The sequence below is a fragment of the Rhinopithecus roxellana genome, chromosome 1 (assembly GCF_007565055.1).
Source record: "Rhinopithecus roxellana isolate Shanxi Qingling chromosome 1, ASM756505v1, whole genome shotgun sequence".
NCBI classification, from domain to species: domain Eukaryota; kingdom Metazoa; phylum Chordata; class Mammalia; order Primates; family Cercopithecidae; genus Rhinopithecus; species Rhinopithecus roxellana.
Genome location: NC_044549.1, coordinates 112,592,903 through 112,612,418, shown reverse-complemented (window position 1 = coordinate 112,612,418; position 19,516 = coordinate 112,592,903).

The following is a 19,516-nucleotide window of genomic DNA, read 5'->3' as shown; positions in this document are numbered from 1 at the left end:
ATGAGGCACTTTGACTGTTCCTTGGTGGAGGGGATGTGGTTTGCTGTGAAGAAACCTCTTGCCTGGGCTGCTCTAATTCCTCAGAACCACCAGGAGGAAAGGCTAAGTCTGCTGTTCCACAGAGACTGAAGCCACACCTCCACCTAAGGGCTCAGGCCCAGAGAGATCAGGGTTCTTTCTGCGCCTGAGCCTCTGGCTGGAGTTGTTGGAGTTCATTCAGAGAGGCCTTACCCAGTGAAGAAGGATGGGTCAACTTCAGGCCTGAAGAGGCACTGTGGCCACGGTCTGCCACAGCTGGTGTGTTGGGCTGCGGGGGACACTTCTTGAGACCAAGCTGTCCAGCCTCCCTGGCTCCAGGAGGGGAAAAGCACAGCCTGGAGCTATAGAAATGGATACTGCTCTTCCCCGGCCAAGGAAACTTAGCGGGTTAGGCAGTTATGCCTTCCATTGCTGGCTGCTGCCTCTCCCACAAGGACATCAAACTGCTTCAACAGCAGGCAGCCACTGCTGTGGTGCTGGTCGCCCCTCCCCACAGGAATTCTGAAGGCCTAAGCAGATTCTAGCTGAGAGGCTGTTGAGAATCTGCACAGCTCCTGGGTTGGGATCCTAGGCCCCAGTGGCGTGGGTTCACAAGTGGGAACTTCCAATCCATGGGTTGCACAGTTCTGTGGAAAAAGCACAATTTCCCCAGCTGGGTAGCATGCTCACTCACCGCATCCCTTGGTTAGGGAGTGGGGGTTCCGCTTCCCCATGTGGCTCTCTCAGGTGGGCAGCTGGACCACACTGCTCTTTCTTTCTCTCCGTGCATCATGCCAGCCACCTAGTCTGCGAGCGTCAGACATTTTAAATTGGTTTGGGAACCCTTGTAGGAGCTGAGATTTTTGCTATCAAAATAGGGATTAAATTTTTTAAAGAGATTGAATTCCATGCTTGGCAAGGCTGTTGAAATCTTTACTATTCAGGGTGAGTTATTTCATGCACTTGCACCTTCATCATGGAAATTGTGAACGCAAGTTGTCACTGATAACCAGATGCTGTGTTGGTGCTAATGTATGCAATTAATCAGATGGTAATCTTACAATACAGCAAAAAATAGAAGGTGGAAGAAACAAAAGAAACAACAATACAAATTTCACTGTCTTTAGAATTTCTAGAATTTCCCTCAGCCCACAGTCTACAATTTGACCATAAGGTAAGTGAAAATGAATATACAAAGCACAATACAAATGAGAAACCATTTTATTATTTTAGCCTAAAAATATAGAACCAGTAGAGATATATTTTAATGGATTTTTTTTTCAACCTTCTGCATTCTCATTTGATACCAAAGTTTGACACTCTTTTCAATCTAAGTCCACAATTTGGTTTAAGTGCCACTCCTGGAAGAAATATTTTTATAAGCATTTAATAAGAAATGGCTAGTAATTTTTTATAGAAGTGATCATTAATACCCCTAAATTGGTTCTGGTCTCAGCAATTAATCTTAGCAGAAAATATGAAACAGTATTCATGTGTTTTTTACCCATCTAGGACTTTGTTGATAAAATCTGAATAAAATAAACTCTCAAAGTTATTCATCAATGCAAGTTGTCATCTTATTTTTAAAGTGCACCACATCTTCTCTACCATTTCTACTGCTTTACTCCAAACTCTAGTAAACTTTCACATAGTTTATTACTACAGCTTCTTAATTCCCCTCTCCTTGTCTCTTATCTTTCGCAATTCCAATCTTTCTTTTACAGTTACCACCTAGATCTAACTGGCTTTGATTCAAATATGATTGTCACTTTTCCTGCTTAAAAAGAAAAAAAAAAAAAGAGTGAGAGAGAGAGAAAAAATCTTACCTCTACAATGCTTAGTAAAGTAACCCAAATGACTTTTGAGGTAATTTACATTCAGAGATTCATAGATTTTCAGAAACATGAGTTAATTAACGTCAGCTATAGAAGCATAGTTATTTAGATGAGACAGTGGCTGATAGGTTGGCACTAGGTGTCCAGTCTTTGGTGTGAATCTACTCCTGATTGGTGGATGTTTTAAAAAATGAGATGCTCTTAGTGATTTGTTGGTTTCCCAAGCATGTTCACTGAGAAAAATGTGTCATTGGTTAGAGATTCACACCAAATTTTGGTATTTCTGTAACTACAGAACTGTAATTGATTGGTTAAATAGGTATCTAACTGGTTTTAGTGGCTACTTACTATCACGGCTACAAAATAATCAGTTCTCCCAGAAATGTAAGAATTTATTTTTATGTCACCCCTCCTAATTTCATGTTTCAAGAGAGACCACCAAAGATTATCTAAATTTCAACCATTGTTGTTAATTTTCTTTGAAGGTGAGTTTGCTGTTGTTATAAAGAACTAATTTTATGCTTTACTTTTATGAATAAAAATTGAATAGCTTAATCTCATTGATCAGTTTAATTTCATCCTATTTTGTCTTTTCATTATTCATTGCATTATTTGTATAAGCAATAGATGTAAAGATGTATTTAAAATTTTACATATAGGCATTGGACAAATATTTTCCATTGGATATTGTAAAACAAGAGAAATATAAAACTGAACTGAATGCCTTGATCAAAATATGATCTGGGATTACTTAAGTATAACCAAGAAACAAATCCTATTAGCTTCTTAAGTCTACATTAAATAATCAGGTTGTCGTTTCTTTTAAGTTAGATGTAGATAGTTCAATGTTGCCTTTAGTGTTAAACCAGGCCCAACACCAAGTGTTGCCAATTTTGCAGATTTCCCATGCTTGGCCAAAAGAAAAATATAAGGCCATTTGTTATTCATCTAAAAAATTGAAATTTGATTTTAGGACCAAAGTCATGAGTTATCAACCATGTTACACAAATTAAGACACATTTAAAAAATTGTTTGATGTTTTCCAATTCCTATAGATAACAGCACTATTCTTGATAGTGTTTCCACTGATCGTTTAATATTTATTATTCCAGGAAGAGTTTTGTCACTTTGGACTCTCTTTAAAAGACTTAGTAAACTGAAGGTGGTAAGAAACTGTATACTTGGAATAGTTTATTAGGCCTAGAAAACACATTCAATAATTATTTAAATCGTTTGTCTTAGGCATATTTTAGGGGAGCTGAATTATAGATTTAGAGTGATCATTTTACTTAGCAAATCTCAAATATAGGCAAATTATACATAAACACACACCCATTCCACATGTAAGGAGAAAATACGTGACCAGAGTAACAAAAGTGGGTGTGAAAATCAGTAATTCCAGATGTCCCTTTGGTCTTAGGTAGAAACTACTTAAAGAAGTCATAAACTTGTTCCAAGGATCTTGGGTCAATAGGCAAGTTCTGTTGACCTTCATTTTCTAGAGGTCCTATATATAATGGAACCACTATTAAGGGTATAAAAGAGTACATATATTCATTTCTGATAACGTCTCTTCTATTTTTTAAGGATTTGATAAAATTAAGAATAAAATTCTTGAGCAAGAAGCAAAGGATTGCATGATTCATGTATAATTGTCCCAGTGTTATATATTTCCCTATTACTGGATAATGTATAGTATCTTTGATAAGTATACTATATATATATAGTATACTATATATATAGTACAAAGTCATAGATATTTATGACTATATATGTAAGTATACTATATATAGTATGGTATATATAATATACTATATATATAATACAAAGTCATAGATATTTGTTTAGCATGATGCTAAAGCATTTTCTCTAGATACCATACTATCTCTTTTACTGTGGTTCTCTACCTTTCTTACAATGATTTATTTTGTAGCATTAAAGCATAAGGTGATAATCATTCCCAAAACATACAATCAGTGTAAATATTTACACTTTTATTTTTAGTGATTTGACATGCTTTAGTAAAGACCACAATTTTAATTTATGGAGCAATCAATTTCTGGTGAAGATCAGATTTTACGAAAGATTACTCTATTCTGCTGTGGTGAAGTAAGAAAAAAAAAGGTAAGTTATTGCATCCTCAAACTACCATCGTCCCCTTTCACTTATAAGGTGAAACATAAAAACAGGAAGAATTGGTTTAGAATTTGTTATAGAGAGTCTAAAATATCAGACTCTGTGCATTGATAAGTCTTAGGAAATATAATTATGAAGTACTCTTTCTTTGGTTAAAAATAATAGAGATGATAGATTGAGACTGTAATACCTGTGGATGATAGCATAAGGAAGAGGAAGTAACAATTTTTCATAATCAGGCAACAAGGTAAAACATACTGAGTGGTTTCAGTTAACAATAGGTATTACACTAAGAATGGTACTAACAGATTTAATGATCACTACAATTATTGAACATTCCGTGGTTAATTTTACCAACATTAAAATTTATCTGAGGCAAGGAGAATAAATCTAGCTTACTAGATCAAGAGACGGGCTATGATAGGTCACTGGTCATTGATGTGTGTCATGCTGTTAATAACTCTAGAAAATAGCCTAATCTTTTGTGTATTTATGAAAAGATTATGATAACCTTGGAAGAATCAATTTTCATTCTTATGAATACTTCGCAACATATTATCTTTGTATCTATAGAGTCCCTTTCCCCTAAGAATTCTAAGAACATGGATGATTCCTTGGGGTTTTTATTTGTTTATTTACTTTTTAAATCATATATAGTATATGTATATTAATGTCAAGACCAACAATAATCTGCTTATGTGTAAGAACACTTCCAGAGCCTTTAAAAAGAATTATTCTATAGTATATAACTGGGAAGATGGATTTGCAAAGTAGACCCTACCTGTTATATTTTTGGGGAAATATCACAAGATGAAAGAGGTATCTTTCCGATATTAATTTCAAAATAAGAGTAAAAGGTTGTACTTGAGAAACTATCTAGTGTGTTGAAAATTCCATTTATTTGAATGGTTCTAGTTAATCAAGACCAGCAGTTCATTTCCCAGTCAGGTATGCCACAATAACTCTCTACCTGGGAGTTTTCCTTTATTATGTCTTTCATATTCTATTAGACATTTCTATTTTCCAGAAAATCACTTCTTCCCCTTTCAATCTTTTTTTTTTTTTTTTTTTGAGACGGAGTCTCTCTGTGTTGCCCAGGCTGGAGCGCAGTGGCCGGATCTCAGCTCACTGCAAGCTCCGCCTCCCAGGTTCACGCCATTCTCCTGCCTCAGCCTCCTGAGTAGCTGGGACTACAGGCGCCCGCCACCTCGCCCGGCTAGTTTTTTTGTATTTATTTTTAGGAGAGACGGGGCTTCACCGTGTTAGCCAGGATGGTCTCGATCTCCTGACCTCGTGATCCGCCCGTCTCGGCCTCCCAAAGTGCTGGGATTACAGGCTTGAGCCACCGCGCCCGGCCCCCCTTTCAATCTTAATACTAGTTAACATGCCTGATTTCTTTTTATTAAACTCACTTTAAAAATTATTCTGAAAATCTGCTGATCTATGACAGTGTCACCCTGTCAACAAGGAAGCTGAATTTTTGCCATTCTGTATGTATAAATAATACCTCTTGGAAGTTTAAAAGAAAAGTAGAGAATGTTTCAGTGTTAATATTACCCTCACAGCAACATAACTGGGCAAATTGTGTATAGTTATTGTTTTTTTTTTTTTTCTTATGTAGCATGGAGCATTTGCTTCTTCCAATGGGCCTCTGTTTGCAGTCTCCATAGGTTCTTATTCATAAACTTTCAATTCTTAAAGAATAGATGACTTTTTGTTCTTGTTTTTATTTGAGAAACCAATTGTTTTATCTAGTGTGCCATGTTTTTATTATTATTGTTATTATTATTTCTAGCTTGTTTACTTTCTAAGCCTTCTTTAAAAATATTCAGCTACATTTTCAAAGGTAGTCTATATTTTGATTTTATTATTTTGGTTGCTTATTTCTGAAAATAGTCTAAGGTTTCCTTTACTTCAGCCATTCAATCCACACCAGAACACAAGATAATAGTCTCTGAAAGTTTTTATAGTCAATTTCTCATTTTATTTTTCTTTACAATTTTCAGTCTTATGCAATACTTGTTGTTCCCTTCTCAATTATTTTTTAAAATATGTATAACTAGCTAGATGGTTCAAAATCTTCTCTCTTCTACCAAAATAATTTTAAATATTTTTTTCTCTCATGAAAACTCTGTCATTAAAAGTGCTATTTATTAAATGATCCACTTGGTTAAGGTCTTATAGTCCAGGGCACTAAGCATCTAATAAAATCCTGAATTCTATAGTAATTTTCTATTCATCTTCTTGAAGTTTAAGGAGTGCCTTAATTAATGGATTTTACTCAGATCTATAGCAGAGTTTAAATTAAACTTCTAAAGATTTGTCTGATGATATAACAATTTTATAACTGATTGCTATTTTCATGTGACGATCTTGAAGAAAGAATAAATATATTTGGAGGTCAACTGAAGAAACCTAAAGAAAATAAATATAAAAAATAAATATAGAAAATAAATTAAAAAAATAAATATAAGTTGGGTTGTGCCAATAAAGCTGAGAATGAAAACAATGCGAGGAAGGTATGTTTCAGAACATGGAAAAGAGGATGTTTTATAAATAGAATTTTTGAGTTAGATTTCTCTATTAATTTGATTGAAAAGGTTGGCTATTTGAATTTAATCTCCTAATTTTCCTAGAGCTCCTTTTTAATGTATAGTTGACTTTTCATATCAACATTTTTTTCATAATGACCCATTATTTTAATACAAAAATCTTACCTTTTCAACTCAAAAGTTTTAATTATAGTATAGGTTGCAGAGGTACAGAAAGGGTTACATAATAGGGAACAATACACGATGACCCTCTTTACACTAAATCCTTGCAAAAGGTATCCTTCCTTCCTTCCTTCCTTCCTTCCTTCCTTCCTTCCTTCCTTCCTTCCTTCCTTCCTTCCTTCCTTCCTTCCTTCCCTCCTTCCATTATTTTCTTTTATGTTCCTTCCAACTTTTATTTTTTAAGTTCAGGAAATACACATGCAGGTTTCTTACACAGGTAAATTACATGTTGCAGGTGTTTTGTGTACAAATTATTTTGTTACTGCATTAATTCATTTTCACACTGCTAATAGAGATATACTTGAGACTAGGTAATTTATAAAGGAAAGAGTTTTAATGGACTCACAGTTCCACGTGACTGGGGTGGTCTCACAGTCATGGTGGAAGGTAAAGGAGGAACAAAGTTACATCTTACATAGTGGCAGGCAAGAGAGCATGTGCAGGGGAATTGCTCTTTATAAAACCATCAGATCTTGTGAGATTTATTCACTATCATAAGAACAGCATGGGAAAAACCCACCCCCATGATTCAATTACCTCCAACTTGTTCCCTCCCATGATACATGTGGGGATTATGGGAGCTACAATTCAAGATGAGATTTGAGTGGGAACATAGTCAAACCATATCAGTTACCCAGGAATTGAGCATAGTACCTAATAAGTTGTTTTTTGATCCTCATCTTCCTCCTACCCTCCAACCTCAAGTAGGCCCTGGTGTCTATTGCTCTTGCTCCCTTCTTTGTGTCCATATGTGTTCAACATTGTGCTCCCAGTTATAAATAAGAACATGCCATATTTGGTGTGTTGTTCCTCCATTAATTTATGTAGAGTAATGGCCTCCAACTGCATTGCTGCTGCTGCAAAAGACATTTTATTCTTTCTTATGGCTGTGCAGTATTCCATGGTGTATATGTACCACATTTTTTTAATACATTACACTATTGATGGGTACCTAGATTGATTCCATTTCTTCCCTTTTGTGAATAGTGCTGCAATGAACATATACATGCATGTGTATTTATTGTAGAAGTGCTTATATTCCTTTGGGTAGATATCCAGTAATGTGGTTGCTGAGTTGAATGGTAGCTCTGTTTTAAGATTTTTTTTAAGAAACCTCCAGAGTGCTTTCCACAGTGGCTGCACTGATTTACATTACTACCAGCAGTGTGTAAGAGTTTCCCATTCCTCGGAACCTCACAACCTTACCGGCATCTGATATATATATATATATATAACTTTTTAATAGTAGCTACCCTGACTGGTGTGAGATGGTATCTGATTGTGATTTTGATTTGCATTTCTATAATAACTTGTGAGGCTGTGCATTTTCTTGTTGGCCTAGTGTATGTCTTTTGAAAAGTGACTGTTGATGTCCTTTGGACATTTTTTAATTGGGGTTATTATTTGCTTGTTGATTGGTTTCAACTCCTTATCAATTTTGGATATCAGACCTTTGTCAAATGCATAGTTTGTAAAAGTTTTCCCTCCTCCTGTAGGTTGTTTGTGTATGCTGTTGATCATTTATATTGCTGTGCAGAAGCTCTTTAGTTTAATTAAGTTCCATTTGTCAATTTGATTTTGTTACAGCTTTCTGTGAGTTTTTGTTATGAAACGTTTGCCAGGACCTATGTTCAGAATGGTATTTCTCAGGTTTTCTTCCAGGGTTTTTATAGCTTTAGGTTTCACAGTTAAGTTTTCAATCCACCTTGAGTTGATTATTGTATGTTTCAATCTACTAGATATGGTTAACCGGTTATCCCAGCACCATTTATTGAACAGGGAGTCCTTTCACCATGCTTGCTTTTGTTGAATTGTCAAAGATCAAATTGTTGTGTGTGTGTGGCCTTATTTCTGGGCTCCGTAACCTGTTCTAATTGTCTGTCTGAATTCATACCAGTACCATGCGGTTTTGGTTATTGTAGACTTGTTGTATACTTTGAAGTAGGTTAGTATGATGCTTCTAGTTTTGTTCTTTTTGCTTAGAATTGCTTTGGCTAGTCTCACTTTTTTTGTTTTATATGACCTTTAGAATAATTATTTCCAATCCTCTAAAAAATGTCATTGGTAGTTTGATAGAAATAGTATTGTATCTGTAAATTGTTTTAGGAAGTATGAGCATTTTAACATTTTTGATTCTTCCTACTCATGAGGATGGAATGTTTTTCCAGTTATTTGTGTCATCTCTTTTTCTTTCAGCAGTGTTTTATAATTCTTTTTGTAATGATCTTTCACCTATTTGGTTAGCTGTATTACCAGTTATTTTGTTGCTTTTGTGGCTATTGTAAATGGGATTGCATTATTGATATGGCTGTCTGCTTAGATGTTATCTACTGACTTTTGCCCATTGGCTTTATATCCTGAAAATTTTCTGAAGTTGTTTATCAGAACTAGGAGGCTTTGGGCAGAGACAATGGGGTTTTCTAGTTATAGAATCATATAGTCTGTGAAAAGAGATACTTTGACTTTTTTTCTTCTTATTTGGATGCTTTTTATTTCTTTCTCTTGCCTGATTGCTCTGGCTAGAACATCCAGAACTATGTTGAATAGGAGTGGCAAGAATGGGAATCCTTGTCTTGTTTTAGCTCTCAAGGGGAATGTTTCCAGCTTTTGCCTATTCACTGTAATGTTTGTTGTGGGGATTTCATAGATGGCTATTGTCATTTTGAGGTATATTTCTTAGATGCCTAGTTTGTTGAAGGTTTTTACCATGAATAGATATTGAATTTTATCAAAAGCCTTTTTTGCCTCTATTAAGATGATCACATGTATTTTGTTTTTATTTACGTTTAAGTGATGAATCACATTTATTGATTTGCATATGTTGAACCAATCTTGCATCCCTGGTACAAAGCCTACTTGTTCGTGGTGGATTAGTTTTTGATGTGCTGCTTGATTCAGTCTGCTAATATTTTGTTGATCTATTTTCATCAGAGACATTGACCTGAAGTTTTCTTTTGGGTTGTGTTTCAGTCAGGTTTTGATGTGAGAATGATGCTGGCCTCATAGAATGGGTTAGAGAGGAATCCCCTGACCTTGATTTTTGGAGTAATTTCAGTAAGATTGATACTGGTTCTTTATACATATGGAAGAATTTGGCTGTGAATATATCTGGTCTAGGGCATTTTTTTGGTTGACAGATTTTTTATTGCTGATTCAGTTTCAGAACTCATTATTGGTCTGTCCAAGGTTTCAATTTCTTGCTGATTCAATCTTGGGAGTTTGTATGTTTTCAAGAATTCATCCATTTCTTCTAGGTTTTCTAGTTTGTGTGCATAGAAATGTTCATAATGGATTCTGAGATTTTCTGGTATTTCTGTGAGATCAATGGGAATGTCCACTTTGTCACTTCCAATTATTTTTTTAAACCTTATCCTTTATTTTCCCTTATTAGTCTACCTAGTAGTCTATCAACCTTATGTAATCGTTCAAAAAACAAACTTTTGGTTCCACTGATCTTTTACATTTTTTTTTTAGTCTCCATTTTGTTCAGGTCAGCCGTTCTTTTGGTCATTTCTTTTCTTCTGCTAGCTTTTGGGTTGGTTTGCCCTTGTTTTTCTAGTTCCTCAAGGTATAACGTTAAGTTGTTAATTTGATATCTTTCTAACTCCTTGATGTAGGTATTTAGTGCTAGACACGTTCCTCTTAACACTGCTTTAGCTGTGTCCCAGAGATTCTGGTATGTTGTATCTTTTTTATTTGTTTCAAATAATTTATTGATTTCTTCTTTAATTTCATTGTTTACCCAAAAGTAATTCAGAAGGTAATTCTTTGATTTCTATGTAATTGTATGGTTTTGAGAGATCTTGGTATTTTTTTTTTTTCATTGTAGTCCATGGATGTGGTTGGTACAATTTTATTTTTTTGGAATTTCTTCAGAATGGCTTTATGGCTGAGTGTGTAGTTAGTTTTAGAGTATGTGTCATGTGCAGATGAGAGGAATGTATATTCTGTTGTTGGGTAGAGCATTCGGTAGATGTCTTTTAGGTCCATTTGATCAAGTGTCAAGTGTAAGTTTCAAATATTTTTATTAGTTTTCTCCCTTGATGATGTGTCTAATATTGTCAGCAGGGTGTTGAAGTCTCCCACTATTATTGTATGGTGGTTTAAGTCTCTTCATAGGTCTCTAAGAGCTTGTTTATGAATCTGAGTACTCCAGTGTTGGGTGCATATATATTTAGGGTAGTGAAGTCTTCTTGTAGAATTGAACACTTTATCATTATGTAATGCCTTTCTTTGTCCTTTTTGATCATTACTGGTTTAAAGCCAGCTTTATCTGAAATGAGAATAATGATCCCTGCTCTTTTATGTTTTCTATTTGCCTGATTGAACTTTCTCCACCCCTTACTTTGAGACTATGGGAGTCATTGCATGTGAGATGGGTCTCTTGAAGACAGCATACAGATATTTCTTGTTTCCTCATCCAACTTGCTACTGTCTGCCTTTTAAATGGGGCATTTAGCCTGTTTATATTCAAGGTGAATATTGATATATGTGGATTTGATCCTGTCATTGAATTGTTAGCTGGTTGTTATGTGTAGTTAATTGTGTAGTCACTTTATAGTTTCAATGGTCTATGTACTTAGGTGTGTCATTGTGGTGGCCAGTAATGATTTTCCATTTCCTTGTTTAGCACTCCCTTAAGGACCTCTTGTAAGGCAGGTCTGGTGGTAAAAAGTTCCCTTAACATTTGCCTGTCTGAAAATAATTTTGTTTATTCTTTGTTTATGAAGTTTAGTTTGGCTGTATATAAAATTGTTGGCTAGAATTTCTTTTCTTTAAGACTGTTGAATACAGATGCCCAATCTCTTCTAGCTTGTAGAGTCTCTGCTGAAAGGTCCACTATTAGCCTGATGAAGTTCTCTTTGGAGATTATCTGCCTCTTTTCTCTAGCTGCCTTTAATATGTTTTGTGTTGGCCTTGGAGAAGCTAACAAATATGTGTCGTTGGGATGGTCATCTTTTATGGTATCTCACAGGGGTTCTCCAAATTTCCTGAATTTGAATATTGATCTTTCTATTGAGGTTGGGAAAGTTTTCATGGATAATAATCTCAAATATATGTTCCAAGTTGCTTGTTCTCTCTCCATTTCAGGAATGCCAATGAGTCATAGGTTTCATCTCTTTATATAATCCTATAATCCTATAATTCTCAGAGGCTTTGTTCATTTTTTTTTTCCTTTAGAAAAACTTTGTCTTAGTTAATTAAAAAAATCTGGTCTTCAAACTCTAAGAGTCCTTCCTCAGCTTGATGTATTCTCCTGTTAATACTTCTAATTATGAAATTCTTGTAGTTTGTTTTTCAGTTCTAGCAGATCAGTTCTGTTCTTTCTTAAAATGGTTATTTCATATTTCAGCTCTTAAATTGTCTTACTGGATTCCTTAGATTCCTTGGATTGTGTTTTGACTTTCTTCTAGGTTTTGATGATCTTCATTGCTCTTTGAATTCTGAATTATCTGTCTATCATTTCAGCCATTACAGCCTGGTTAAGAATCATTGCTGGGGGGCTAATGTGATCATTTGCAGGTAAGAAGACGCTCTTCCTTTTAGAGTTGCCAGAGTCCTTGTACTGGTTTTTTGTCATCTGTTTGGAATGATGATCCTTTAATTTTTGAAGTTGCTTGTCCTTTGAATTTCTTTTTATTTTATATCATTTGATGCCTTTGAGGACTTGACTGTAATATAAGTTGGGTTTTGTCAAGTGGTATCATTTCTGGATAATTTCAGGGGACCAAGGCTCAGCTTAGCACTTTTCAACTGCATGTTCTAACCCTGATGGGCTGCAAGGGCTTTGGGCTTTGTTTTCTGACTCCCCTATGTTAAGCACCTGCTTAACCGATATGTCCCCAGTCTGCTGGCAACAACACCCTGGGCATGCTGGCAAAAGTGTTTCTTTGTGACAGAGGCAGCAGGGTCTGTGCTCACATGTGCACACTGGTGGCAGCAGGGTGGCAGCACAGTGGGGTATGTATGTACATGCTGGTGGCAGCAGGGCAATGGCAGTGCAGTGGGATCTGCATGCATGTGCATTTGCCAGTGAAATGGTGTGGGGAGGAGACCACAAGGAGGAATATCAACACAAAGTGTCTGATGGCTACACGGGGTCTTGAGTGAAAGAGCTACGGCAGTGACCTCTGGAAAGCACCTCTGTTGGGCATCTGAGGCTGCACTGCAAGCAGATGTAGCCAGGCAGGGGCCCTGGAGAAACTGGCAGACAGGGGGTTCTCATATCCAACTGGCCCTGTCCCATGGGAAAGATAGCCTTGTTCTATCCAGATCTGATATTCAACAAACACCAAAGCCACCTAGAGGAACATGGCAAGCCCTAGAGAATAGGCATTCCTAACCATGCCCAGCTGCAGCTATTCTCATGCCAAGCTGTCTGGGGTTCACACAGGCTGCAGCCTTGTCCTTGCCCACTCTGCAAGTAGATTTCCCTTCCAGCTCAAATGTCCATAGGTGTTATGGGCTCTCTTGCAGTTAGGATTCTGGAAGTTCATTGTGAGAGTGGGGCACTCTATACCTATTTAACTTATCCCTGCCCCAAAAGCTGCTCAGGGCCATGAAAAGTTTCCAGCTCTCAGCAGCCCCATGCAGGGTGACCAGCTTTCTCCCCTTCCACCCAGGACCTGCATCCTCCCTCCATCCACTCTCAATGCCTTCCTTCCAACAATGTGCTTGGAGTGTGCCAGTCTTGATGATTTGGTTTCTCAGTGAGAAAAGCTCTTCCTAGCTACATCTATTCAGGAAACTAAGCTCGCTCTTTATTATTATTACTATTATTATTATTGTTATTATTTTGAGACAGGTCTGGCTCTGTCACCCAGGCTGGAATGCAGTAAAGTGGTCTTGGATCACTGCAACCTCCACCTTCTTAGTTCAAGCAATCCTCCCACCTCAGCCTCCTAAGTAACTGGGACTACACGTTCATACCACCATGCCCAGGTAATTTTCTTTTCTTTTTTTTTTTTTTTTTAGAGAGACAGGTTTTGCTGTGTTGCCTGGGCTGTTCTCAAACTCCTGGACTCAAGTGATCCACCCACCTCGGCCTCCAAAGTGTTGGGATTATAGGTGTGAGTCACTGTGCCCATCCTTAGCTTCCTCTTTACTGATTTTTATATATAAATCATGTATATAAATTTAAAAATTTATGGCTCTATAAATTATATAAATATAAGTATATAAATTAAAATTTTAAAATTAATATCTGATACATTTTTATGATTATTTTATCTTTATTAGATAACATTTTCTTTTTGTTCTTTCTCTTACTTTTTCTTAATTTTTTTTTCTTTATTTTACTTTAAGTTTTGGATACATGTGCAGAATGTAAAGGTTTGTTACATAGGTATACATGTACCATGGTAGTTTGCTGCACCTATCAAATCATCATCTAGGTTTTAAGCCCCACAGGCATTAGGTATTTGTCCTAATGCTCTCCCTCACTTTGTCCACCTCCAACAGGCATTGATGTGTGCTGTTCCCCTCCCTGTGACCATGTGTTCTCATTGTTCAACTCTCACTTATGAGTGAGAACATGTGGTGTTTGGTTTTCTGTTCCTGAGTTAGTTTGCTGAGAATTATGGTTTCCAGCTTCATCCATGTCCCTGCAAAGGACATGAACTCATCATTTTTTATGGTTGCAGAGTATTCCAAGATGTATATGTGCCACTTTTACTTTATCCTGTCTTTCACTGATGGGCATTTGGTTTGGTTCTAACTCTTTGCTATTGTAAATAGTGGTGCAATAAACATACGTGTGCATGTGTCTTTAGAGTAGAATGATTTATAATCCTTTGGGTATATACCCAGTAATGGGATTGCTGGGTCAAATGGTGGTTCTGGTTCTAGATCCTTGAGGAATCACTACAATGTCTTCCACAATAGTTGAACTAATTTACAGTTCCACCAACAGTATAAAAGCATTCCTATTTCTCCACAGCCTCACTAGCATCTATTGTTTCCTAACATTTTAATAACTTCTGACTGACGTGAGATGGTATCTCATTGTGGCTTTGATTTGCATTTCTCTAATGATCGGTGATGATGAGCTTCTTAAATATGTTTGGTGGCTGTATGAATGTCTTCTTTTGAGAAGTGTCTCCTCATATCCTTTGCCTACTTTTTGATGGGGTTGTTTGTTTTCTTCTTGTAAATTTATTTAAGTTTCTTGTAGATTCTGGATATTAGCCTTTTGTCAGATGGGTACATTGCAAAAATTTTCTGCCATTCTATAGATTGCCTGTTCACTCTGATGCTAACTTATTTTACTGTGCAGAAGCTCTTTAGTTTAATTAGATCCCATCTGTCAATTTTAGTTTTGTTGCAATTGCTTTTGGTATTTTAGTCATGAAGTCTTTGCTCATGCCTATGTCCTGAATGGTATTGCCTAGGTTTTCTTCTAGGGTTTTTATGGTTTGGGGTTTTTGGGGTTTTACATTTAACTCTTTAATCCATCTTGAGTTAGTTTTTGTATTAGGTGTAAGGAAGGGGTCCAGTTTCAGTTGTCTGCATATGGCTAGCCAGTTTTTTTCAGCATCATTTATTGAATGGGAGATCCTTTCTGACAGCATCTGTATTGGGAGCATGTATATTTAGGATAGTTGCCTCTTCTTGTTGCATTGACCCTTTTACCAGTATGTAATGCCCTTCTTCGTCTTTTTTTAAAATCTTTTTTGTTTCAAAGTCTGTTTTATCAGAGACTAGGATTACAACCCGTGCTTTTTTTCCTCTCCATTTGCTTGGTAAATATTCCTCTATCTGTTTATTTTGAGCGTATGTGTGTCTTTGCACGAGTTGCATCTCCTGAATACAGCACATTGGTGGGTCTTGACTCTTTAACCAATTTTCCAATGTATTTCTTCTAATTGGGGCATTTAGCCCATTCAAATTTAACTTTAATATTGCTATGTGTGAATTTGATCCTGTCATCATGATGCTAGCTGGTTATTTGGCACATTAGTTTATGCAGTTTCTTCATAGTGTCACTTGTCTTTATATTTTGGTGTGTTTTTGCAGAGGCTGGTACCAGTTTTTCCTTTCCATATTTAGTGCTTCCTTCAGGAGCTCTTGTAAGGCAGGCCTGGTCGTAACAAAAGCCTTCAGCATTTGCTTGTCTGGAAAGGATTTTATTTCTCCTTAGCTTATGAAGTTTAGTTTGACTGGATATGAAATTCTGGGTTGAAAATTCTTTTTTTAAGACTCTTAAATATTGGCCCCCATTCTCTCCTGACTTGTAGAATTTCTGCAGAAGAGATTCTCTGTTAGTCTGATGGGCTTCCATTTGTACGTAACCTGACCTTTCTCTCTGACTGCCCTTAACATATTTTCCTTTATTTCAACCTTAGAGAATCTGATGATTATGTGTCTTTGGATTGATCTTCTTGTGGAATATCTAGTGGTGTTCTTTGTATCTCCTGAAATTGAATGGTAGCCTGCCTTGCTAAGTTGAAGAAGTTCTCCTTAATAATATCCTGAAGTGTGATTTCCAACTTGGTTCCATTCTTTCCATCACTTTCAAGTACACCAATCAATCATAGGTTTGGTCTTTTCACATAGTCTCATATTTCTTGGAAGCTTTCTTCATTCCTTTTCATTCTTTTTTCTCAAAGCTTGTCTGCATGCCTTATTTCAGCAAGGTGGTCTTCAATCTCTGGTATCCTTTCTTCCGCTTGATTGATTTGGCCATTGATACTGTGGATGCTTCACAATATTCTCTTGCTGTGTTTTTCAGCTCCTTCATGTCATTTATGTTCCTCTCCAAACTGGTTATTCTAGTTAGCAGTTCCTGTAACCTTTTCTCAAGGTTCTTAGCTTCCTTGAATTGAGTTAGAATAGATCCTTTAGTTCAGAGAAATTTGTTATTACCCACCTTCTGAAGCCTACTTAGGTCAATTTGTCAATCTCATTCTCCGTCCAGTTTTGCACTCTTGCTGGAGAGGTGTTGCGATCATTTGGGGGAGAAGAGACATTCTGATTTTTGGAATTTTCAGAGTTTTTGCACTGGTTTTTCCTCATCTTCATGGATTTATCTACCTTTGATTTTTGAAGCTGATGATGTTTGGATGGGGTTTTTGTGTGGGGTCTTTTTTTATTGATGTTGTGGTGTTGTTGCCTTCTGTTTGTTAGTTTTCCTTCTAACAGACCTTCTTCGGCAGTTCTGCTATAGTTTGCTGGAGGTTCACTCCAGATCCTGCTTGCCTGGGTATCACCAGTGGAGGCTTTAGAATCAGAAAAGATTGCTGCCTGCTCCTTCCTCTGGAAAGTCATCCCAGAGGGGCACTGGCCTGATGCCAGACCTCTCCTGTATGAGGTATCTGTCGACCCCTGTTGGGATGTCTTTCCCATTCAGGAGGCATGGGGGTCAGGGACCCATTTGAGGAAGCAGTCTGTCCCTTCGCAGAGCTACTGCACTGGGCTGGGAGAATCCCCTTCATTAGGATCAGCTGCTGTCTTCAGAGTCGGCAGGCAGGAGCAATTCAGTCCACTGAAGCTGCACCTGCAGCTGCTCCTCCCTCCAGGTGCTCAATCTCAGGGAGATCGGAGTTCTACCTGTAATCCCCTGACGGGGGCTGCTGCATTTCCTTCAGGGATGCCCTGCCCACTTGGGAGGAATCTAGAGAAGAAGTCTGGCCCCAGCTGCTTAGCGGTGCTGTGGTAAATTCCGCCCAGTCCAAACCTGCTAGTCTCCTTAGCCCTGTCAGGGGAAAACCACCTATTAACGCCTCAGTAATGGCAGATGCCTCTCCCCTCACCAAGCTTGATCATCCCAGGTCAATTCCGGACTGCTGTGCAGGCAATGAGAATGTCAAGCCAGTGGTTCTTAGCTTGCTGGGTTCCTTGGGAGTGGGACCCGCTGAGCGAGACCACTTGGTTCCCTGGCTGTAGCCCCCTTTCCGGGGGAGTGGACTGTCATCCTGTTTAACTGAGGTTCCATGCAATGCTGGGAAAAAAGTCTGCAGCTAGCTCGGTACTTGCCCAATCAGCTGCCCAGTTTTGTGCTTGAAACCCAGGACTTTGGTGATGTAGGCTCATGAGGGAATCTCCTGATCTGCGGATTGCAAAAATCCACGGGAAAATCATAGTATCCAGGGCGGGTAGCACAATCCCTCATCGCTTCCCTTGGCTGGGGGCAGAGGTCCCCCTACTCCTTGCAGTTCCTAGGTGAAGCGATGTCCCACCTTGTTTCTGCTCACTCTCTGCAGGTCGTATCTCTGCTTAACCAGTCCCAGTGAAATGAACTGGGTACCTCAGTTGGAAATGCAGAAGTCACCTGCCTTCTGTGTTGGTCTTGCTGGAAGCTGCAGAACCGAGCTGTTTCTGTTTGGCCATCTTGGTCCCTCCCTGATAAATCATTTTATAATTAATGAAGGCTATAGTCAAGAAAAAAAAGTGTTCTTTTGTTGGAATGGTAATTTATTGACTCAATAATAAAATATTATACCTAAATGTATTGGGCAGCCTGCAGATAAATTAAACATTTAAAAATGGCTGCTTATAGATACAGCATTAACTCTCCAGTGAATCTCATACTTCACCAGTCCCTATTACCTTATGTTTGTGGATTTCATATATTTTTAGTAAATGTGTAGTTTCTGAACACATGAAAATCTACAATCGCTTTTAAAGAACTGTCAGTTATCAGTTCGTGTGTGTGTGTGTGTGTGTGTGTGTGTGTGTGTGTGTTTCCCCTGAGGGCCACAAACATCCAGTAGATTATGTGAAAGGATTTGCACATAGATATAATGGTTGAATTTAAACTTACTCACAATTCCCAGGTGTTCATCCTGCAACATTGCCTCTTTCTCTTCCACCTAAAAGACTGTGCTGAAGTATCAGGATGAACTAAACAATCCAGCAAAATAATTTGCAAATTGGAACCCAAAGTTTTAGCAGTTGACTGCAACCTAATCTACTGTTCAGGGGATTAATATACTTGGAAGTAAAAGAAAAACTGGTCAAGTCAAATATCTGATTATATTTGGTATAATAAAGATAATAAATAGTCCTCATTTATAGAATACATTTAACAGATATGGCAGGGCTACATAGCTTGTTCATAGTAAATATATCTAGAATTTATGCATTTATGGGGCATGACCTGATAGAAAACATCGTATCTTCGATATACTTTTATTGGAGTAAAACGGAGATGTTTCATGACTGAAGTAGTTCCCTTTGTACAAGTGATGTTTCAAATGTATCATTTTGAACTCACATTCTACAAAGGGACCAAAGTCAGTCCTAATGTGGTGAGGAAACATATCACGGTCTATGTTGATTGTTTCAGATTTCTCTGTGCTTCACCTCTTTCTTCCTATTATTTATATCATCTGAATTGTTAGTAAAGTTTGGGACTAAGAGATGTATCTGTTCTATTGAGTTTGATTTAATAATTGGAGGCTGTGTTCTATCTCAAACTGTGATGCTTTAATTTCATTAGTAGCAGTCTTTCACCGATCATTTAAAACATCCTTATGGGTACATACATCACAATTAGGAATCATAGCTATAAAGAATTCAGCCTGACAGGATTGGAGTTCATTTTTAGGAGTACTGGTATAAAGAACTTAGTAAGTAAGGTATTCATAGCATAGCGATAGTGAAAACATAGGTTATAAATTTGATATTTGCAATCATGGGCAATGTAAATTATTATGTGATTTGCTACATCGGTTCTTACGTGTTGGTACAAGCAATATTTTAGATTATTCATGGCTATGACCAAGGAAGCCTACTAGTCAATTCAGCTAAAGA